This window comes from Rattus norvegicus, chromosome 1 (assembly GCF_021556685.1).
Source record: "Rattus norvegicus strain SHRSP/BbbUtx chromosome 1, alternate assembly SHRSP_T2T, whole genome shotgun sequence".
NCBI classification, from domain to species: domain Eukaryota; kingdom Metazoa; phylum Chordata; class Mammalia; order Rodentia; family Muridae; genus Rattus; species Rattus norvegicus.
Genome location: NC_141534.1, coordinates 174,216,759 through 174,241,882, shown reverse-complemented (window position 1 = coordinate 174,241,882; position 25,124 = coordinate 174,216,759). Strand labels below are relative to the sequence as shown.

The 25,124-nt window shown below is 43.3% G+C and overlaps 1 protein-coding gene across 2 annotated transcripts in view; it reads right to left on the bottom strand.

Moving 5' to 3' along the window:
• Positions 1–25,124, bottom strand: part of Syt9 (synaptotagmin 9) — a 180,265-nt gene that overhangs the window by 81,885 nt on the left and 73,256 nt on the right.

The following is a 25,124-nucleotide window of genomic DNA, read 5'->3' as shown; positions in this document are numbered from 1 at the left end:
CTCACTACAGTGGAGTTTGGTTCCTAGCACGCATAAGGGGTCGTTTACATCTGCCTACAATTCACAACTTCATGAATTGGTTTATAAAAATGGACCTGTATATCAATTTGTGTTTATCTAGGCATATATAAGAGAAATTTAAAATGTTAGTACATGGAACATTTATTCGTGCATCCTACTGCACATCATTTTCCCACTTGGACCCAGTCCTCTGAACACCAGCACCAAACTGCTCTCTCCATGACGACTGTCAGATCTCCCTAGCTCAAAGCTATCTTGCATTCCACATCCTTGCTACTTGTGTTTTCTAGGTTACATCTTATCTTCCCTAATAACTTCTTCACAATACATTATTTTATATTTAAAATATATTATTTTATATTAACCCGGGAACTAGGCAAAAAAAAAAAATTGGCATTGTCACCACACGTCAGTTGGTTCACTGGGTATTCTAAAGTGACACAAATATGAACCTTCATTTTAGCTTGTTATTTGGATCATAATCAGCTAGAGGCACCATATGTTTTCAAACTTTAAACTACAGATCTCTGCTACCAAGGGACAACAGAGGAGCAAGTGTTCACAGCCCATGCTTGCTGAAGACGGCATTGACAGCTGAAGAGCCATTTTCTGCCTAGCTTAAAGAGACCTTCCATCAGCCCAGCTACTTTTCTGGAAAGAGGCTGATGTCTCCTGTCTCTGATTCACATACATAACAGTTTCTAGAAGCTCTTCTGTTCACACTACTCCTGGAAGGGAAAAAAAAAAAAAACCTACTTTCTTTGAAATCATGCATGTCAGAAGTCTGCCTGAGGCAGGAGAGTGCTGTACTCCGGGTAAAGCTATCATATCACATCACAAAAACATCTATTTTCCAAATCCCTGAGGGTGGTCAATGGTCTATTAAGCCAGCTGGGATTTGGCCAAACAGCACACATGCTCAACATCTGGGCCCCCTCGGGCTGAGTGCAAATGCACACCTTCTGCTGTATCATCTCTCCCCACCCCCACCTGCTTCCCTCCACTCTTACAGAAAGGTTTATTTCCTAGAAATCGCAGCCACTGCCAGCTCGCCCACTCACAGGTTCTGGAGTGGGGCCGTTGGTCACTTACTGGCTATTTTGTCCTTCCACTCTCCTTTCTTTGATGAATGACAGCCACACTCCTAGTGACAGTCACTGACAGAACCCTCCCAGTCCTTGGTGTATCCACACTAGCCTGTGTTTCAGGTGAGCCCACCACTTTAGAATATTCTGCTTACTAGAGCAGCAGCAAAATGTTGACAAAACACGGCCTAGCTCCATCTCAAGTTTCCACTTCCATCCTCACAATCGATGAGGATTCCGGAAAGTGCCTCGTTAATCCCATTACATCATCTTATTGAAGAGGATGGCTGGGGTTTACAGAAGGAAATGCTTGCCCCGTGAAATCAATAATGACAGGGTAAGGCTCTGGGCTGGAATGGATAGTCTGGAATTCCAGCTGGACACACAGCTCCCAGATGGGCAGTGTCACTTAGAAGCTGCTCTCAAAAGTAGGCCAGCTCAGTGCTGCGCTGGGCACTAGGTAACTGCCATCAGGCAGGTTGCCCAGAGCCTCAAGGCCATTTTGCCTTGACTGTGGGAGCCATATCTCTGGTCAATTAGCATAGAAGGCAGACTCTCATAAAATGTAGCCACTGCGCCAAATGACACACTGATAATCTTTTTTTTTAAATAAAGATCTTAGGAATTATTGAGCTCTTAGTTTCTTTCTCCACCAAATTTTATGTTATTCAGTCATTGAGCAGTGGGGCTGGGAATACAGTACTTGCCCAGCATGTGTGAAGCCTTGGGTTCAAGTCCAGTATATGCTGATAATTTCAGCACTGAGGAGGTGGAGACACGAGGAGCAGCAGCTTGAGGTCATTCTCAGCTATATAGAAAGTCAGAGGCTAGCCTGGGGTACAGGAAGGAGCTGCAGGGAGAGTGGAGGAGAGGAGAGTGGAAGAGGAGAGTAAAAAGGAGGGGAAGGAGGAAGGGAGATGGAAAGGGGAAAGGAGACAGAAGGAAAGAGGAGGAAGAAGAGAGGAGAGAGGGGCAGGGAGGGAAGGAGGGAAAGAGAAAGAGGCAAAGCAGTCAAGCCACAAGGCTACATTACGGATGTTTATGAAGCATCCATGAAGCAGACTGGGTTGAGACACAAGAGACATAGGGAAGATGGGATGGGGATTTATAGTCTATGGGGTAGACTAGTAGACAGGCAACTCAGGGAGATGACATTGGCCCTCTTTCGAATATATTATCTGCATGCTGTCTCAGTACTTATTAGAACAGAGGTCAGTCCATCTGCCTGGGAGAGAAGGGGAAGTGTTATTTTCTCCTCTGCCATTCGGAGGACCCAAACCTGAAGCTGCACTGTCAAAAGCTATGTTGGCTGATGAGCTCCCTGCAACCCGAGCTATGCGGAAATGTCATCACTCTCCTTAATTGGCTCATTAAAGTATTGTTTCCAGCCTAAGGTAATATTTTTCCAGAAAGCATAATGATTAATAGTTCTTTCCACCTCAATGTTACAGTACCATTATTGATTAGATCTCTGGAAATCTGTCTGGCCAGCCTGTTCCCTCTTCGTATTCTTATGTGCCATCTATTTTAGCAAAAAAAAAAAAAAAAAAAAAAAAAAAAGACTGTGGCCTCAAGACACTGGAGGTGGGTCCTGCTGGCATGAGTGACTCACCTGGCAGACCTATGGGATCTGCTGAGTGGTTCTCACAAGTATGCTAGAACCCAATCACAGTCTTCAATCCAGAGTTGATAAAGGGATTGTGACAAGGGTGTGTAGCTCATGCCTATATCCTAGCAATTGGGAGGTAAAGGCAGGAAGATGGGCAGCCTGAGGTCATTCCCCACTACAGAGTTTGAGGTCAGCCTGAGCTATAGAAACCCTGTCTCAAAACAGTAACAAGAAGTCAACTACCATAAGGAGACACAACGTATAAAGAGTACTATACCAGAGAATGAGAAGCCTGGATTTTGGAAGATAGACTTTAAATAGACCTGTATTCAAATTTGGGTTCGTTTTTTAATACTAATACTTGCTGAAGTCATGGGTTCCTTCCTGTCTTCCTCACTTTCCTTTACTATAAAAAGAATATAATACCCATTTCGTGTGTGTGCGAATTAACTGTGAAGCTAGGGTCTGGCACAGAGGAAGTATAGATGCCTTTGCTTCTCCTCTTTCCTGTGGGCTTGAGCACACTGTCCGGGCAGAAGCACCATCAGAAACAATGGAGTCTCTCAGCCTGTAGAAACTTTTAGTCCTGATTAAATCTGTTATTTTTTTTTCCAGCAAGTGTATTCAGGAAGTAAGTTTACATATGGGTGGTGAGACTGGGGAACTAGGATGAGAAAGGGAAGCAGGTGGACTCTGGGAAGTCAGATGATGGCAGAATAATGGGGCTGGGTTCTGGGAATCGGAGGAAGTTTTGTCTTGTTTCTCATTGTGGTAGGGCAGACATGACACACCATTCACCACTTTAACCATCTCAAAGTGTGCAGCTCAGCTGCTATTAGCACTTCAGAATCTGTGGCCACCAGCACTCTCCCCTCCATTAACCTCATCATTCCAAACAGACACTCTGGAGCCATTAAACAATCTTCCTGTCCTCCACGGCTGGCAACCCAGCAGAGGTTTTGAACTTGAAATTTCCTATTCCAAACCCAGCTGTGAATTTCTGACAGCCCTGGAAGCCACTCCCTAAAAGGTGTGGGTAGCTAGAGCCGGACTGTGTGTTTGGATAATTCTGCCTGATACCCCAATAGTACTGCTGCTTAGCTGTGGCCCTGGGATTTCTTTGGTTGATGAAAAGTTAATAGAGATCACCCCTCCCCCTTTTGTTTCCTCAACATCAGTCAAACAGACCTTAGCTACTTCTAAAGCATAAAAGTTAGAACGGGGGAGGGGTGTAAGAGACAGAGGTGATGGATGACATCAAGAAAATAGAGTCTTCCAGACACAGCAGGGCAGTTGCACAAATGAACTCACAAAAACCGATGCAGAATACATAAGACTTGTTGTACAGGTTCAAACCAGACAAAATTCCAGCATGGGAAGGGGAAAGTAGGCGGTAGCTCCCAGCACTAGCTGAGTAGGCATTGGTTTTGGATGGCTGCTGGGAGAGTCAGTCAGCTCTTGAACAATGTGACCTCTGGTAGGTTGACCGCACTCCAAGGCAGGCTCCACATACAGAGTTGTAAGGCAAAATCAACTGGATTTGAGGAAAGTTCAAGTTGGGTGGCTAGGGAGGGGAGCAGGAGAGGTAGATCTGGGAGCTGGGGAAGGGGACTGAATACAATCAAAACATTATATAAAATTATATTGCTAGTAAAAATATTTTTAAAAAACTGTTAGAATGGAGAAACACACAGACTAGAGCTACGAAGCCCACAATTGGGCAGACACGACATCTAAAAGACAGGGAGGGAGAGACTCATTGCTTAAAAGGACCAGCTCAATTCTTAAGTGACATCCAGCCACAACCTGGAAATACAGAGGATCTTTGTGTGTGTGTGTGTGTGTGTGTGTGTTTGTGTGTGTGTGTGTTTGTGTGTGTGTGTGTTTGTGTGTGTGTGTGTGTGTGTGTGTGTGTGTAAAGCAAACAGGAGGTCTGATGGCTGGTACCTGAAAGGGATTAAATGCCAAAAATAGCTCAAGGCATTAAGAATATGCAGGCTCATGAAGCAGAGGGCAGGAAAACATTAAACGAAATGCTAATGAGAGAATTCTTCAGAAATTGTGGGTCAGTGGGACCTTCCTCCACTCAACCTACAGCCATACAGTTCAATAGCAGCAGGATTATGGCTTTATTCCTGACCCAGTTTGTGAAGAAGTCTCTGAGGGATGTCAAACTGACCTGTGATGAAGGAATAAATAGTGTAGATGAATTTTCTAGCACTGCCCTGTTTTGAGTAAAGCTATGCTGATGGCCAGGTGACATTTGCATGGCCATCTGGTGACATTTCTTTTCGGGAACAGATTAATAGAGACTAGGTAGGGTGGTAGAGTTGGTACACGGGCCAATATAAGATTCTCTGGTGGCTCTGTGGAGCTGTGCACATCTTTGCAGGAGAAGGTCCCCTGGTTTTTGTTTTGTTTTTCTATGAGAATGTAGTCATACAATAATTATCAAACAGTCAGTGGATGGATGGAGCTCTTCTTCAGTGAAGATGGAGAACCTTTTAATTCTGAAAGCATCAACTGACACAAAGACTAGGCATGCAAGTTTCTTGTTATGAAATTATAAGTCTCCTGCCCAATGGTTCAGGGTAAAAAGAAAATAAACACAGCTAGAGCCAGTTTGCTCTTCATGGAATCGGTCTTTTTCCAGAGCCAGTCTGTGTGTGTGTGTGTGTGTGTGTGTGTGTGTGTGTGTGTGTGTGTGTGTGTGTCTGTCTGTCCTGTCTGACTGTGCGTGTGAGAGTGACTAGGTCCTGAAGCTACTGATTAGGCTTGTCTGGCTGGCCAGAACCCCTGGTGTCTGCCTGACTCAAACAAATGCTTTGCTGGCCCTTGGCCCACTCCTCAAAGCTCTGCTTCCACTGAGTTTCTCATCCTTTTTTCAACATGACAAGATAATAAGACTCTCTCTGTTCTGCTTACCACCTTCTTGACAAGCTGCTATCCAGGTGCCCATGGGAAAGATCAGGAACCTTTTCTTCTAACCGACTGGGAGCCTAATCTGCCCTCTCTTCCAGTTCTCAGGACCTGTGGTGTGACTTACTGCAGAGACGCTGCAACCTGTATAACTAATATTGTAAGTGAGCTTCCTCCATGCCTGATCCTATGACCACTGCCCTGCTCTCACTGAAAAGGATCAATGAAGGCCATTTGAATGCAGTGTTGGTCAACTATCAGTACATCTTCTTTTCCAGACAGGAAGATCAGCACCCAGAGAGAAGTGAGAGAAAGGAGAGAAGCTTCTTTGAAGGTAATATGCAGGTAGCTTGGGAATACCTGAATGGGAGGGGAAGCAAGCCTAGTGTGGCTCTTCAGGGATGGAGGAGGGGAAGGGGCTCATCTACTGGCAGAGAGAGTCCTTAAAGATACAGAACTGCCATTTCTTTCAGTGTACAACCACGTAGCACAATTGTTCTCAACCTATAGGCTGTGACCCCTTTGAAGGCCAAACTACCCCTTCACAGGGGTCATATATCAGATATCCTGAATATCAGACATTTACATTACATTTACATAACAGTAGCAAAATGCTACTTACATCTATGAATTAGCAATGAAATAATTTTATGGTTGGGGTGGGTTACCACAACATGAGGAACTCTATTGAAGGGTCACAGCATTAGGAAGGTTACAACCCACTGACATAGCACTTGCAAATGAAGCATCATGGAAAGAGGCTAAACCAGGGGAAGGCAAAACTTTAAAGATGGATATTTTTGGTCCAAGGGATTATGGAAGACATTCAGGATGATCTATTCTTCTATTTAATTTTTTTAATCAAGCAGATTATTTAATAAAGGAAAAAGCCAACACATCATTTTTGAAAATAAAATACATCCCAACATTCACAAAGGCCAAAGATAAAGTAAGACTGAGTTTAAAATGTATTTTGAATCCATGCCTGGTGGTACATGTCTATAATCCTTTAACTCTGGAGTCAGAGGGAGAAAGACTCAAGTAGGTTTGAGGCCTATGTGGTCTACATAACAAGTTCCAGACCAGGCTAGAGATGGAGGGAGGGGGAAGAGGAAGGGAAGAAAAGTATTTAGTAGTTCAATAAAAGAAGCCCGGAGACACAAGCACCCATAGGACCACAAGCTCCCCGAAAGAGGGGGCATTGCAGCCTCGCGCAGCCCACAGCCCTGTCATATTTCAGAGTAAAGACAGAGAGGACATGCTGTTTGGACTTCACTGCCCTTCTTGCTTGGGTGCATAAATACATCTCTCCTCTATCTGGGGCACAGGCAGAGTGTCTTACCGAAAGTGAACTTCTCAGCTGCAGCCTGGACCTCACCTGCTCTTACTTTCCAGGGGGTTCCCAGCCACAGGCCTCACCTGCTCTTTAACACCCTCTCTTCCTTGTGTTGTTAGGATTTGTTCTTACCTCCTAAGAATTCCAGCCAAATTAGTTCTTACCAGCTCCTCTCTGGTTTCTGTTCCCCTCCTCCTCTTAAACTGAACATTATCTAAAGTGACTGAATAGTTTCCTGTCCCAGGATCCAGGAGTTTCTTTTTGAGCCTTTCTTAAATGACAGCAATCAGTTTTTAACCCATTTTCCCTCTCATGCTTCCTTAAAACATCCCATAATATAGTTGACCCCATTGCTTCTTGGGCTATCCCATTTCTCATTACTTTAAGGTCTCTTCCACTTAAATCCTACATTGTGTTAAGAATTCACCCCACATCCATTTTCTTTATCATCTACATTCTAATATTAAGTCACGTTACCAATGTCTAATATCCAAAATGGCATAGACAGTGGATGGTGGCAATTTATGTTTCTACTTTGAGCCTTGCTTATAAGCTCCGGTTTTATACTTACCCATCCTTCACATATATAAAAGACCCTCCTTTTACATATGACTTGTGTATATTATGTGTGGGGGTGGGGGCGAGTGCACACACGTGGAGTCAGAGGGCAATCTTTAGGAGTTGGTTCTTTCTTTCCACCATGTGAGCTCTGGGGATTGAACTCAGTCAGTCAGGCTCAATGGACAGTGACAAACACCCTACTTGTGCTTTACCTAAGAACTGATACTCACTAAACACAACATCGTTCTTTAGATTGTTCATACTGTAAGCCAGGAGAAAAACACCCATCTTTGACTTTTCCCAAATTTAACACAAGATCAGTCTTTTGGGAGGGGCCTTAATGATACAATGGTTTCCAAAACACAACATCAAACTGTGAAGACTTGGTCTATGAGAGATGGGAAATGAAAGTGGATGGTGGAGCTCACACCTAGAGTTTCTAAGGTACAGCACAGGAATCCAGGCAGAGGGTTCCTCAAGCTCAAGAAATGGTCTTGGGAGTCTACAGAGACTAATGTAGCCAGAAGCACCAGAAAGAAAAGTTGTGAACCACCAGAGGCCAAGGTTGAGGAGAACTGAAGCAGATATACTGAATGTGATTGGGAAGGCTCAGTATTTTTGAAATTTCAGTGTTTCCAGTTGATTTTTATATGTGATGCAATCTTAATCAAAATCCCCAAAAGATTATGTATATATAAGCTGATTATAAAATACATACAGAGATGCAAAGAATGTAGAAAACCCAAAACAATTCTGGAAAAGTAGGGCAAAGTTAGAGCATGCAGACTGCCTGACTTTAGGACTTAGCGAATCTACAATTCAAATATTGTGGAATAAAGTTAGATAAATAGAACAATGGAAAAGAATAAAGAGTCCAGAACGATCAGTTGATTTTCTTCAAAAACATAAAAGGCAATTATGGGAATAAGGTATAATCTTTTTGAGAAATGTTGCTGGAACAATTGAACACCACGCACAAAAAATACTTCATACCTCATACTATATCCACATATCAAAATTAGCTCAAGTGGATCAAAGTCATAAAATGTTGCAGGTAAGAATACACAGCTTCAAGAACAGAAAGCCATATTGTATGACTCTGGGCTATATAAAGACTCCTTTGACACACTACTAAAACAGCACATTCAGAATAAAGACGAGATTAATAAAATAGACTTAACAAAAATGAGGCCTTTCCCCTCCAAAGCACAAAGCCTAGAGGATAAAAGCATAAACCCCGGCTCTGGAGAACGTAACATAGGCCAATGCATGACCCAGTCATCCTGCTCCGAGGTGAGTGTGAGAGAAGGTGCCCGTATAAAACACGATGCTCTTGACAACTTTATTTGTAACAACCCAACCGAAAATAAACCAGTGCTCACCCGCAGGTGAGGCCCTCCGGCAGCCAGCAGTGGGGACATCTCTGCAGTGGAAGTGTACCAGGCAGGGGAAGGGCAGAACTCCAGAGACACTTATCAGGATGGATAAACCGTACAATGATTGCTCCTCCTGGGATGCTAACACAAACTCTGTATGATTCTGACATATAAATCCTACAAAATGGTAACTAACCCAGAGTGACAGAAAACAGATCCTGTTGCCTAAGAGCTTGGAGATGGGTGTCAGGCAGTGGATACAGGGAGGTTACAAAGGGACACAGGAGAGTTTTGGGGTAAAGAATCTTTTCATTACTTTGATTATAGGGGATGTTTTCACAAATGTATACACATGTCAAGTATTGTCAAACTGCATACTTCAAACATATGCACTTTACTGTATGGCAATTATCCCTGAATAAGTCTGCTCTAAAATGCATCTAGAATCTGCCAGTTTCCTCCTGTCTCTGATCACCACACTGGTGAGAGTTAACCCTCTCCCTGTAGCCTTTGACCACAAGCTGACTTTGCCTCTCAGAGAGAGAGTCCACTCTGCATGTAGCTGGAGAGGAATGTTTTAAGAAGACATATCTATTCACGTCACTGTGTGGCTCAAAATCCTCCAGAAAAGGCTCATCAAGACTCAAACATGTACTCTTCACTACAATTCCCTCCTTGCTGACCCTGTTTGAGTTCTTGTCTCTCTTCCCTGTTTCTCTTTTTAACCACCCTGAATGATGGGTCTCTGGACAACACTGTTCCTACGACCAGTTTCTCTGGACATTGTGAGCTTCCCTCTTATCTACGCAAACTCCTAACCTACCTTTTAGTCCTTAATGTTATATCCTCCAAGGAGGCTGGGACATTCACTGACATCTCTGTCACAGTGCCAGCCACATAAGTACTCTGTGCAATTTATTTGTGATCTATCCTTTCTAAGCTCCTAAACGATAGCACCCATTATGCCATCGCTGCCCAAGATGCTGCTTCCATCCAGACGGACAATGAGTGAAGGCTAAGAGACAGACCCAGAGCTCACATTTTGACCCAACATCACTCCTTGACTTGCAAGGTAGATTTTCTTCCCTCAAGCCACTGATACAAAAACCCATCCAATATGTATCTGACACCAGGATGAACTTTCCCCTGTAGGGATTTAGGTTTCGATTTGGGAAATATTTCAAAAGGTAATGAATAGTGGTGGTACGTACGGCTTAGCAGATAAAAGTGTTTCTGCCAAGCCGGAAGACCTTAGCTCAATCCTTAGAACCTAACACAGAGAAAGCAGGAAACTTTTTTCTACAGTTTTTCTCTGACCTCCATATGTATGCCATAACACACACACACACCACACACACACACACACACACACACACACACACACACACACACACACACACACTAGAAGGCTTGAGGTGCAGTTTGTCATGTTAAAGGCCCTGGGTTTTACTGATAGCACAGGGGAAAAAAATGAAGGGAGGCCAGAGGAAGAAAAAAAGGGAAGGTTGGGGGAGGGAAGGAGAAATGTTATAAAAAAGAGTATCTTTCAGTGTTAAATAATTTAAAAAACCAATGTACTAGGCTTCTAAGAGAAATGTTAGTGATGTGTGGCATAACTGAATTTGTAGGTCAGTTGGAATTTTTAAAAGTCAGTCAAGCTCATCTTAATGCTAACATGTATTCTGGGTGTTTTACCCTGCAACAGTTAACCGTGGAAGAAGCCAGATGGGGATGTGCTGGAGAGGATGGGACCTACAAGAAATGAAGGCTGACTGGCCGCTGACCCAGTGCTTCCTGTCTTTAGCAGAGCAGTGGCCTAGATTCTCCACTAGCAGGAGAGTGGGACTGGGGAGATAAAGACTGCAAACATGGCTGCTTTCCAAAGCATCTTCCTAAGAAACAGCTTCCCCCTCACTCCCCCACCATGTTTATTTAGACTCCCCTTAATTAGAGCATTTCAGCATGCAGGCATAATCCAATCTGAAGGAACATTTCCCTGGAGAGCCATCTGTCAGAATTAGACCACACTTAGCTACTGGACAGTAAGGCAGTGTTGTAACCACCACAGACTGCTTAGACTCTCCAAAGGCTCGAAACTCATTTTCCAAGCAAGCATACGCCAATCCTAGGGAGGAAGCTTGCTGTCAGGAAGCTGGCTTGCTGTTCTGTAACTACTTGTTGAAGTAGTGCTTGCAAAGATAGGAGATCATTACAGCGCATCCCAGGGGTACGTTCTACCTGACCAGTGCCACCTTTCTTCAGAGATGAAATTGCTGTCCTTGACAAATCTATTACGTTCTCCTGGAGTTGTGGCAGGATCTGAAGTTTTTCCACTCAGCCCATGTCCTTAGCCATATGACAGTGGGACTGTGGGAGGGAAGTTATGCAGAACCCACTCCTGTTTCCTGCCTCTGTCTCAGGAGTAGCCAGCTCACTGTGCAGTGCCCATTTTGGTACTCACCCCAGGGCAAGCCGATTGGCCTAGAAAAGTGTAGGGTGGGAGATGGGATGGGGGAAGGAGTAAGAAGTTCTCTCCTCAGCATCTCCGTCATTGCCCTGCATTTCAGAGGTGACGTGAGACACAGCCCTACCTGTGTTCCGTTCCCTTGCCACCAGTGTACCCACTTTAGATCTTGACAAGGCCGGTTTGCACATTCCTCAGATGCTGTTGGTTGTAGTAGCTCAGAGCACATTCGGCCTTGATCCTGTGAGAATCCCTCTTAGCTCATGGGAACTACCTTTAAAATGACTGGCAAGTTGTACCATCTCCCCTGTGAGGTGATCTGTAGCCTCCCTAGCTTCAGAGAGGGATACTTCTGCTTCACGTTCAGTTCTCCTAGGCTCAGTTTGCCCATCATCCACCTTCCCCAGTTCTCTGCCCTAACCTTTCTGATTTCCATCCATTTTACTGGTTTCACCCAAGAGCAGCCACTCAAATTAAAATTCCTAGTACAAGAATAACTGTCAATGTTGGAGTCGCAGATCAACTGGTAGGGTGTTTGCCTTGCATGCATGACATCCTGGGTTACTCTCCAGCACTGCAAACCCCAGGCATGGTAGCATGCATCTGTAATCCCAGTACTCAAGAGGTGAACAAAAGATCAGAAATTCCAGGGACTCCTGAGTCCCAGAGAGTTGTAAAACACCACTGGATACTGAGACCCTAGTCCCTCACCATAACCCTCTCAGCCCCTGCTTCCGCGCAGCCCAATTTAAGATACATTGAGTATATTGATACAACCTTCATTTTCTGTTTCATTCATCCACACAAAAGTTTACTGTGCTAAGTCACAGGATTTGCTTTCAAGAGCATTCACCCCAGTGGAAAAGGCAAAGACATAGGTATCAGTGGATTCAGAATGGAATTCTTTTTAATTCAACTTAGTTGAGTCTAGCTTTCAAATATAGGGATACTAGAAATGTACCTATAAGGAAAAACGCAAGATAAAGGTAAGCCAAAAATTGTCTGGTTCTATGAGTACCAAAGTATAGTTGAGGGGGAAAATATTTCTGAAAGACACCAAATGATAATGAAAGCTTCAGAGAGTAGAGCACTGTGGGCAAAGTGCTTGCATGTGGAAGCACAAGGACTGAGTTTAGCCCTCAGCATCCACATAGAAAGCTAAGGATGGCAGTGTACCCCAACACGGGGAAGTAGAGACAGGACAATCACGGGGTGGCTCAGCAGCCAGCCAGGGTAGCCAACTGGTAAACTCCTTACCAGTGAGAGAACAAGGTAGATGTCAGTGAGATGACCTGGGGGTAAAAAAAAAAAAAATACTTGCTGCACAACCTGAGCCTGAAAACCTGAGCTCAACTCCTGGAACTAACTCGGTAAAGTTGTCCTTTGATCTCTGCAGGTGAGCTATGGCATTTTTATACCACCTCACCTGTGCTACAAACACAATAATAAAAAGAGTAAGAAAGGGCGCGGATCCTGGCATGCAGCAGCTCCCTGCTCCCAAACCCCGTGGGAGAGAGACCTCACCGCCTGGTCAGGTGGGCACTCCTGAGGCTGCAGAGCGGAGGAGACCACCAACACTACCCACCCCTGCCCACATCCCTGGCCCAAGAGGAAACTGTGTAGGGCCTCTGGGTTCCCGTAGGGGAGGGCCCAGGAGCGGCAGGACCCCTGCGCCTGAGACACCATCGGAACCTGAAGGAGGCAGACCGGATAAACAGTTCTCTGCACCCAAATCCCGTGGGAGGGAGAGCTGAACCTACAGAGAGGCAGGCACGCCTGGGAAACCAGAGGAGACTGCACTCTGGGCACATCCAGACGCCAGAGGAAAGCACCAAACGCCATCTGGAACCCTGGTGCACGGAGGCTCCCGGAAAGAGCGGCGCAGATCTTCTCGGTTGCTGCCGCCGCGGAGAGGACTTGGGCAGTACCCCACGAGCACACTTGAGCCTCGGAACCTCAGGTAGGACCAACTTTTCCCCTGCAAGAGGCCTGCCTGGTGAACTCAGGACACAAAGAGGCAAAATTCCTCTGGGACCGGGCACTTCCTGTGTTTACCGGAAGTCCCACACCCGCGGATCCCGGCCCGCAGCAGCTCTCTGCTCCCGAACCCCGTGGGAAAGAGACCTCACCGCCTGGTCAGGTGGGCACTCCTGAGGCTGCAGAGCGGATAAGACCACCAAAACTGCCCACCCCTGCCCACATCCCTGGCCCAAGAGGAAACTGTATAAGGCCTCTGGGTTCCCGTAGGGGTGGGCCCAGGAGTGGCAGGACCCCTGGGCCTGAGACACCATCGGAACCTGAAGGAAACAGACCGGATAGACAGTTCTCTGCACCCAAATCCCGTGGGAGGGAGAGCTAGACCTACGGAGAAGCAGACACGCCTGGGAAACCAGAAGAGACTGCACTCTGCACACACATCTCGGACGCCAGAGGAGAACACCAAACCCCATCTGGAACCCTAGTGCACGGAGGCTCCCGGAAAGGGCAGCGCAGATCTTCTCGGTTGCTGCCGCCGCAGAGAGCTCATGGGCAGCGCCCCGTGAGCAAACTTGGGCCTTGGGACCACAGGTAGGACCAACTTTTCTGCTGCGGGTGACCTGCCTGGTGAACTCAAGACACAGGCCCACAGGAACAGCTGAAGACCTGTAGAGAGGAAAAACTACACGCCCGAAAGCAGAACACTCTGTCCCCATAACTGGCTGAAAGAAAACAGGAAAACAGGTCTACAGCACTCCTGACACACAGGCTTATAGGACAGTCTAGCCACTGTCAGAAATAGCAGAACAAAGTAACACTAGAGATAATCTGATGGCGAGACGCAAGCGCAGGAACCCAAGCAACAGAAACCAAGACTACATGGCATCATCGGGGCCCAATTCTCCCACCAAAATAAACATGGAATATCCAAACACACCAGAAAAGCAAGATCTAGTTTCAAAATCATATTTGATCATGATGCTGGAGGACTTCAAGAAAGACGTGAAGAACTCCATTAGAGAACAAGTAGAAGCCTACAGAGAGGAATCACAAAAATGCCTGAAAGAATTCCAGGAAAACATAAATAAACAAGTAGAAACTCATAGAGAGGAATCACAAAAATCCCTGAAAGAATTCCAGGAAAACACAATCAAACAGTTGAAGGAATTAAAAATGGAAATAGAAGCAATCAAGAAAGAACACATGGAAACAACCCTGGATATAGAAAATCAAAAGAAGAGACAAGGAGCTCTAGATACAAGCTTCACCAACAGAATACAAGAGATGGAAGAGAGAATCTCAGGAGCAGAAGATTCCATAGAAATCATTGACTCAACTGTCAAAGATAATGTAAAGCAGAAAAAGCTACTGGTCCAAAACATACAGGAAATCCAGGACTCAATGAGAAGATCAAACCTAAGGATAATAGGTATAGAAGAGAGTGAAGACTCCCAGCTCAACGGACCAGTAAATATCTTCAACAAAATCATAGAAGAAAACTTCCCTAACCTAAAAAAAGAGATACCCATAGGCATACAAGAAGCCTACAGAACTCCAAATAGATTGGACCAGAAAAGAAACACCTCCCGTCACATAATTGTCAAAACACCAAACGCACAAAATAAAGAAAGAATATTAAAAGCAGTAAGGGAAAAAGGTCAAGTAACATATAAAGGCAGACCTATCAGAATCACACCAGACTTTTCGCCAGAAACTATGAAGGCCAGAAGATCCAGGACAGATGTCGTACAGACCCTAAGAGAACACAAGTGCCAGCCCAGGTTACTGTATCCTGCAAAACTCTCAATTAACATAGATGGAGAAACCAAGATATTCCATAACAAAACCAAATTTACACAATATCTTTCTACAAATCCAGCACTACAAAGGATAATAAAGGGTAAAGCCCAACATAAGGAGGCAAGTTATACCCTAGAAGAAGCAAGAAACTAATCATCTTGGCAACAAAACAAAGAGAAGAAAAGCACACAAACATAACCTCACATCCAAATATGAATATAACAGGAAGCAATAATCACTATTCCTTAATATCTCTCAACATCAATGGCCTCAACTCCCCAATAAAAAGACATAGATTAACAAACTGGATACGCAACGAGGACCCTGCATTGTGCTGCCTACAGGAAACACACCTCAGAGACAAAGACAGACACAACCTCAGAGTGAAAGGCTGGAAAACAACTTTCCAAGCAAATGGTCAGAAGAAGCAAGCTGGAGTAGCCATTCTAATATCAAATAAAATCAATTTTCAATTAAAAGTCATCAAAAAAGATAAGGAAGGACACTTCATATTCATCAAAGGAAAAATCCACCAAGATGAACTCTCAATCCTAAATATCTATGCCCCAAATACAAGGGCACCTACATACGTAAAAGAAACCTTACTAAAGCTCAAAACACACATTGCACCTCACACAATAATAGTGGGAGATTTCAATGCCCCACTCTCATCAATGGACAGATCATGGAAACAGAAATTACACAGAGACGTAGACAGACTAAGAGAAGTCATGAGCCAAATGGACTTAACAGATATTTATAGAACATTCTATCCTAAAGCAAGAGGATATACCTTCTTCTCAGCTCCTCATGGTACTTTCTCCAAAATTGACCATATAGTTGGTCAAAAAACGGGCCTCAACAGGTACAGAAAGATAGAAATAATCCCATGCGTGCTATCAGACCACCACGGCCTAAAACTGGTCTTTAATAACAATAAGGGAAGAATGCCCACATATACGTGGAAATTGAACAATGCTCTACTCAATGATAACCTAGTCAAGGAAGAAATAAAGAAAGAAATTAAAAACTTTTTAGAATTTAATGAAAATGAAGGTACAACATACCCAAACTTATGGGACACAATGAAAGCTGTGCTAAGAGGAAAACTCATAGTGCTGTGTGCCTGCAGAAAGAAACAGGAAAGAGCATATGTCAGCAGCTTGACGTCACACCTAAAAGCTCTAGAGCAAAAAGAAGCAAATACACCCAGGAGGAGTAGAAGGCAGGAAATAATCAAACTCAGAGCTGAAATCAACCAAGTAGAAACAAAAAGGACCATAGAAAGAATCAACAGAACCAAAAGTTGGTTCTTTGAGAAAATCAACAAGATAGATAAACCCTTAGCCAGACTAACGAGAGGACACAGAGAGTGCATCCAAATTAACAAAATCAGAAATGAAAAGGGAGACATAACTACAGATTCAGAGGAAATTCAAAAAATCATCAGATCTTACTATAAAAGCCTATATTCAACAAAACTTGAAAATCTACAGGAAAAGGACAATTTCCTAGACAAATATCAGGTACCGAAGTTAAATCAGGAACAGATAAACCAGTTAAACAACCCCATAACTCCTAAGGAAATAGAAGCAGTCATTAAAGGTCTCCCAACCAAAAAGAGCCCAGGTCCAGACGGATTTAGTGCAGAATACTATCAAACCTTCATAGAAGACCTCATATCAATATTATCCAAACTATTCCCCAAAATTGAAACAGATGAATCACTCCCGAATTCCTTCTATGAAGCCACAATTACTCTTATACCTAAACCACACAAAGACCCAACAAAGAAAGAGAACTTCAGACCAATTTCCCTTATGAATATCGACGCAAAAATACTCAATAAAATTCTGGCAAACCGAATCCAAGTGCACATCAAAACAATCATCCACCATGATCAAGTAGGCTTCATCCCAGGCATGCAGGGATGGTTTAATATACGGAAAACCATCAACGTGATCCATTATATAAACAAACTGAAAGAACAAAACCACATGATCATTTCATTAGATGCTGAGAAAGCATTTGACAAAATTCAACACCCCTTCCTGATAAAAGTCCTGGAAAGAATAGGAATTCAAGGCCCATACCTAAACATAGTAAAAGCCATATACAGCAAACCAGTTGCTAACATTAAACTAAATGGAGAGAAACTTGAAGCAATCCCACTAAAATCAGGGACTAGACAAGGCTGCCCACTCTCTCCCTACTTATTCAATATAGTTCTTGAAGTTCTAGCCAGAGCAATCAGACAACAAAAGGAGGTCAAGGGGATACAGATCGGAAAAGAAGAGGTCAAAATATCACTATTTGCAGATGATATGATAGTTTATTTAAGTGATCCCAAAAGTTCCACCAGAGAACTACTAAAGCTGATAAACAACTTCAGCAAAGTGGCTGGGTATAAAATTAACTCAAATAAATCAGTAGCCTTCCTCTACATAAAAGAGAAACAAGCCGAGAAAGAAATTAGGGAAATGACACCCTTCCTAATAGTCCCAAATGATATAAAGTACCTCGGTGTGACTTTAACCAAGCAAGTAAAAGATCTGTACAATAAGAACTTCAAGACACTGAAGAAAGAAATTGAAGAAGACCTCAGAAGATGGAAAGATCTCCCATGCTCATGGATTGGCAGGATTAATATAGTAAAAATGGCCATTTTACCAAAAGCGACCTACAGATTCAATGCAATCCCCATCAAAATACCAATCCAATTCTTCAAAGAGTTAGACAGAACAATTTGCAAATTCATCTGGAATAACAAAAAACCCAGGATAGCTAAAGCTATCCTCAACAATAAAAGGACTTCAGGGGGAATCACTATCCCTGAACTCAAGCAGTATTACAGAGCAATAGTGATAAAAACTGCATGGTATTGGTACAGAGACAGACAGATAGACCAATGGAATAGAATTGAAGACCCAGAAATGAACCCACACACCTATGGTCACTTGATTTTTGACAAAGGAGCCAAAACCATCCAATGGAAAAAAGATAGCATTTTCAGCAAATGGTGCTGGTTCAACTGGAGGTCAACATGTAGAAGAATGCAGATTGATCCATGCTTATCACCCTGTACAAAGCTTAAGTCCAAGTGGATCAAAGACCTCCACATCAAACCTGATACACTCAAACTAATAGAAGAAAAACTAGGGAAGCATCTGGAACACATGGGCACTGGAAAAAATTTCCTGAACAAAACACCAATTGCTTATGCTCTGAGATCAAGAATCGACAAATGGGATCTCATAAAACTGCAAAGCTTCTGTAAGGCAAAGGACACTGTGGTTAGGACAAATCGGCAACCAACAGATTGGGAAAAGATCTTTACCAATCCTACAACAGATAGAGGCCTTATATCCAAAATATACAAAGAACTCAAGAAGTTAGACCACAGGGAGACAAATAACCCTATTAAAAAAATGGGGTTCAGAGCTAAACAAAGAATTCACAGCTGAGGAATGCTGAATGGCTGAGAAACACCTAAAGAAATGTTCAACATCTTTAGTCATAAGGGAAATGCAAATCAAAACAACCCTGAGATTTCACCTCACACCAGTGAGAATGGCTAAGATCAAAAACTCAGGTGACAGCAGATGCTGGCGAGGATGCGGAGAAAGAGGAACACTCCTCCATTGTTGGTGGGATTGCAGACTGGTACAACCATTCTGGAAATCAGTCTGGAGGTTCCTCAGAAAATTGGACATTGAACTGCCTGAGGATCCAGCTATATCTCTCTTGGGCATATACCCAAAAGATGCCCCAACATATAAAAAAGACACGTGCTCCACTATGTTCATCGCAGCCTTATTTATAATAGCCAGAAGCTGGAAAGAACCCAGATGCCCTTCAACAGAGGAATGGATACAGAAAATGTGGTACATCTATACAATGGAATATTACTCAGCTATCAAAAACAACGGCTTTATGAAATTCGTAGGCAAATGGTTGGAACTGGAAAATATCATCCTGAGTGAGCTAACCCAATCACAGAAAGACATACATGGTATGCACTCACTGATAAGTGACTATTAGCCCAAATGCTTGAATTACCCTAGATGCCTAGAACAAATGAAACTCAAGATGGATGATCAAAATGTGAATGCTTTACTCCTTCTCTAAAAGGGGAACAAGAATACCCTTGGTAGGGAAGAGAGAGGCAAAGATTAAAACAGAGACTGAAGGAACTCCCATTCAGAGCCTGCCCCACATGTGGCCCATACATATACAGCCACCCAATTAGACAAGATGGATGAAGCAAAGAAGTGCAGACCGACAGGAGCCGGATATAGATCGCTCCTGAGAGACACAGCCAGAATACAGCAAATACAGAGGCGAATACCAGCAGCAAACCACTGAACTGAGAATAGGACCCCCGTTGAAGGAATCAGAGAAAGAACTGGAAGAGCTTGAAGGGGCTCGAAGACCCCATATGTACAACAATGCCAAGCAAACAGAGCTTCCAGGGACTAAGCCACTACCTAAAGACTATACATGGACTGACCCTGGACTCTGACCTCATAGGTAGCAATGAATATCCTAGTAAGAGCACCAGTGGAAGGGGAAGCCCTGGGTCCTGCTAAGACTGAACCCCCAGTGAACTAGACTGTTGGGGGGAGGGCGGCAATGGGGGGAGGGTTGGGAGGGGAACACCCATAAGGAAGGGGAGGGGGGAGGGGGATGTTTGCCCGGAAACCAAAGAATTATTATTAAGTATTAAATAAATTAAAAAAAACCTGAAAACAAAAAAAAATGTAAAAAAAAAACAAACAAAAAACAAAAAAGTAAGAAAGGGGGAAGAGAAACAGAAATATAGTCTGCATCGAAATTCTGGCCTCTACGTATAAATGTATATATGTATGCACAGGTATAACACACATAATACACACAGATACACACACACACACACACACACACACACACACACACATACACAAACACACGCGCGTGCCGCATGCATGCACGCAAACATACACATAGTTCAAATGGCCACAATCAAAAAGGTGCTACTATTATAATTTTAAATGTATATGAGGCAAAAGCTGGTAGAACTGAAAATCCACTGATACGGCAGAAAATTTCAAAGCATATTTTACCAATAATTGGTTTGTGAGACTGACAGAAATGTCAGTCACTATGAGAAAGTAAGGTGTTGACCTTCTTAAATGTACTCCACACCTTTATGAAATCCAACATGTAGAAGGACATGCACTATTTTGTGACAGTAATCCATCTGCAAAGCAAACCATGTCCGCTGACGACATGCACACTGTTACAATAATCCACTGAAAACAGAGCACAGAACATTTAAAATATCACATATGTCACATTTGACATCAGAAAGATGAATACACAAAGTATCAGGATTTGTGGACATGTGCTATCGTAGTACTTCACAGAGAATGGAAAGGCTTAAATGCATCTCCTGAGTTGATATAACAGACTATCTCAAGGGCACCAGAAAGTTAAAAATATGTAAGAAGGTAGAAATTGGCCATTTTTTCAATGCTAAGTCCTACTTATAAAATATACATTTTTAATACACTGAAAGTTACTGAAGAACTTAGATAACAATGGAAAAATTGGCTAAAAAATTGGAAGACACAAATAAAGTCAAGTAAGTAAAATAGATAGTTGGTGTCCAGAAGAGTCTGACATACTAACAAAAAACCAGGGGTCCAATAGAAAAAGATGAATGGTGTTAGAAAGGGGAAAGGTGTTACTACAGACACAAAACATAGCAAGACTGTGAACTCCAGGCGACACATTTAAAACAGATGAAATAAATTCTCAAACAAGTCTAAAACGAGAAAATGGCATTGGTCTGCTAGCCATCAGTGTAGCTAGATGATTTCCCTCATCTGACCCAGAACACTACAGGCCACATGCCAGTAAACACCGTGGGGGAACATGATTTAATAGTGTACAAAATCCCCCAAGAGAAGAGGAAAAGACACGAGGATCCCTAACTCTAAAGACATGCTCCACGTGGCCCAGGCTGACCTGCAGCTGCCTCAGCTTCCCTAGTAGTGGGGATCACATGGATGTGCAACAAGGCCTGGCTTTGCAACTCACTCTAGAGGATCATATAGATAACCAGATTAGACAGCTAGTTAAACGGAGATCAGGGAAATAAAATCACAGGCTGGTTTCATTCATGAGTCTACTTGCAAATATCTGAACACTGTGAAAGCAGTTAACAGGAAACACGTTTGCACACACACTTGTGTATCTGTTTATGAAGAACAATAAATCAGGAAAAAAAATCAACAAAACTAAGGAACAGTCTTTTCACACATTAAAAGATAAAGGATGCAATTTGTAGGCTCAGTACAATATATTCAGAAAAACCATATAATAAAATTCAACTTCATTCAGGTTTTCAAAGTCTAAATTCCATGTCACCTAACGGTGAAATACTTCAAAGCATTTCTTTTAAGATTAGGAACTGGTCCTAGAAAATACAAAGGCACAAGTAATAAGGACGGGGTGACAGAAGACATCAAAAGAACCAGGAAGGAAAGGATTGACAAGATGGGGGCTGGGGAGGTGTCTCCGTGGGCGTGGTGTTCTCTATGTAAGCATCAGGGCCTGAGTTTGGATCTCTAGCATGCCATGTGAAAGCTGAGAGTGGTCACACATGTCTGTGACACTAACAACTAGGGAACGGCCATGACAGGCAGTGCACAGGAGCTCAGTGTTCAAAAAGTCTAGTTAGTGAGTGCCTAGTTCACAGAGAAACTCTGGGTCCTGTCTTAGAAAAGATAATGTAGATGGTAATAGAAGTCCTCAGATGTGGACCTCCATTCCTCATCATAGGTGTGCTATCTCACACACACACACACACACACACACACACACACACACACACATACATACACATACACACATACATACACATACACACACATACACACACATACACACACATACATACACACATACACACACATACACACACATACACACACACACACATACATGCAAACTAACAAAATGATCCTCATTCATACATGCTACAATTGTCAATACATAAAATGCAACTATTATTTTGCAAATGACAGTGATCAAATTACTAGACACAGTATGTAGCAATACTGAATGGTGGACTGACAGAGCCCGAAGCAGGCCAGACCCTGCAGGTGGTACTGCAAACTGGCCCGACCACTTAAGAATTGTCTTTGACTATTCCTAAGTACACATATACGCTGGACAAATTCTTGCTCCTATTTAATGGTAGACATATACAAGGATTATAACGTCAATAATTTCTGAAGTAGAAAAGCTTAGTAATTCAAATGCATAAATTATGGTGTGTTGTACAACAGATGCTAAAATGTCACTATAAAAAATAAAAGTTGGGCATGGAGGCTCGTGCCTGCAACCCCAACACTGGGGGTAGGGGTGGGGGTGGGGAAGGGCTGCGACAGAGAACCGCTCAGTGTCATCATTAGTTCCACAGTCAGAGCAAAACCAGTGTGTGTTACAAGATATCCTGAAGGCAACGGTTACGTACTGAACGTCAATAATTCTAAAAGCAGAATGTTTAATATAATTTAGAGAATAATACAGCAAATGTTATTTCACTCAAATAAATTTAAAGAATAGGCAAAGCTGGGCGACCTATTGTTTTATGATAAATACTTTTTAAAATGAAGGAACAGTAAATCTGAGCTTCAGGATACTGATTACCGCCAGGAAAGACCTGAGGGGCAGTTAAGGGGCATAAGGAAGGAATGCTGTAAAAAAGAAGGATCATGTCCTCTTTACTCAGCTCAGTTCTGGCTGGTGTGTGTTTGTTGTTATTTTTATAGCATATGTATGCATCACACTCACTGTTGCCTGAATCACAGATTCCATCTACAACAGTGGTTCTCAACCTTCCTAATGCTGCAACCCTTTAAGACAGTTCCCCATGTTGTGGTGACCTAAAATGATTCCGTTGCTACTTCATAACTGTAATCTTGCTGCTGCTATGAGTTATAACATAAGTATCTGATATCTGACCCCTGTGAAAGGGTCATTCAAGCCCAAAGGGGTCACAACTCACAGGTTGAGAAACACTGACCTAAAAAGTTACATACTTTGATTTGTCCCAGTAATCATACTATGACGAAAACCCCAGGGGTACGGGGGTGGTCTGAATGTAAGAGGCCTGGAACTTGGGCCCCTTTCTTTCTAGTATTCCATCCTACCTCTTTTCCTGCTATTTATCAACCTAAGTAGTCCAGACAGCAGGGTGATTATGTGTCTGATGGGTAATGAGTAGAGCAGGTTGAGAGTCAGTGGATTCTCAAAAAGACACAGCTCAGTAGACCCCAGCGATGGCCAGAGTCCCGACAGCTGCTTAGATGAAACTTGGCTTCCCAGGCAGCAATTGCAAACCAGGGCTTTCTACGGGGCTTTCCAGTCCTTAAGGTCAGTGAACCCAGTAGTCCTTAGGATGTGTAGCCCCACACGTAGTGATATCCTGAGCTGGTATTATCAGCTGGAACCAGCTAGAAAAGCCGATTGCCAGCCTCTTCTCTCAACTGTGCCTTCGATGATGTCCACACACTGGTGACCTGAAATCAGGCTCGCTGAGAGTGATCACAACACATGAATCAGCAAATGCTACATGTCAGCTGCTCTCCCTTCTCCCCTGGGCCCGGTCCTCCAGCCTGGCGACACTGTCTGCCAGCACACCCTTAGATACGACACCGTTGTAAAATTGTATGATCGTGGCTTGTAATTTACACAGCAATGGAAGGGTGTAGGTTCACACTAGTAAGCAAGCTCTGGTTACAGAGTGTGCCTGCCTCACCTGTACTCAACCATGCAGAACACACACTCTGGTCATCTTTACATCCTTTCCTGTGGGCAGAACTATGTACCCACCTCTATCAGATCTGGAAAAGGTCTGATCTCATGGAAAATATACGGAAATTCCAAAACTGGCCACTGCAAATTGCTGGGAATGGCTAAGTAAAATTTAATGAAAACATGGGCTTTCAAGTATTAAAACATGTAACAGCCTATGTTGTGCCACGACCCATTCTGAAATACCATCTATCCAAAGGAAGCCTGAGAGCCACCAACCAAGAGGCAGACCACCAAGAAAGTGATTTCTGGAGTACTTTAGGTCGATTTGCCAAGGTTCCAGAAGAACATGTGAAGGGCCTGGGCCTGGCAGTCAGTGTTCCTGCTGAGCACCAAACCCAGGCTTTCTGAATGCTAACTCCCGCCAGGAACTGGGAAGAATCCCCATCAAGGACCAGTTTACTATTGCTGATCTGGTTTCCGTGGATAAGAGCAAAACCTATCATTTTTGTACTCAATAATTTCAATTTTATTCCTCCCCAGGAAAACAGGAAGATTACGTTTTATTTTAATGTGAATATTTATTAAGTTCACAATCTCTCCCAAGGAATTAAAAAAAAAACTTAACAGGGATTAATTGCTTCATGGGTCCACCCAGGATACAACAGCCTCAAGTCCAGCATCCCTAAAGAATGGAGTCCTGGGGTTGGGGATTTAGCTCAGTGGTACAGCGCTTGCCTAGGAAGCGCAAGGCCCTGGGTTCGGTCCCCAGCTCCGAAAAAAAAAAAAAAAACAAAAACAAACAAAAAAAAAAAGAATGGAGTCCTTCACATGGAACTACATTTTATCCATTTATTTTATCTTAATGAGATAAGAGATGGTCTTGAGTTATCATGTGGCACACACCTTTAATCCCAATACTCACGAGGCTGAGGCAGGGGCATTGCTAGTACTAGGCTAGCCAGGTCTACTCAATGAGACCCTACCATAAAAGAAAACTTAAGTATCTTACGTCTAGACACTATCTTGGAGGTGGGGTACCATCAGGAACAAGTGAACTTGGCTTCTGCGCTTAACAGCAGAGTCAATCAGGAAAGAAATCCAGGTGAAGCAATGCACACGAGAAAACGGTACACGTAACGGTAGGAGCACGGAATGACGTGGAAAACAA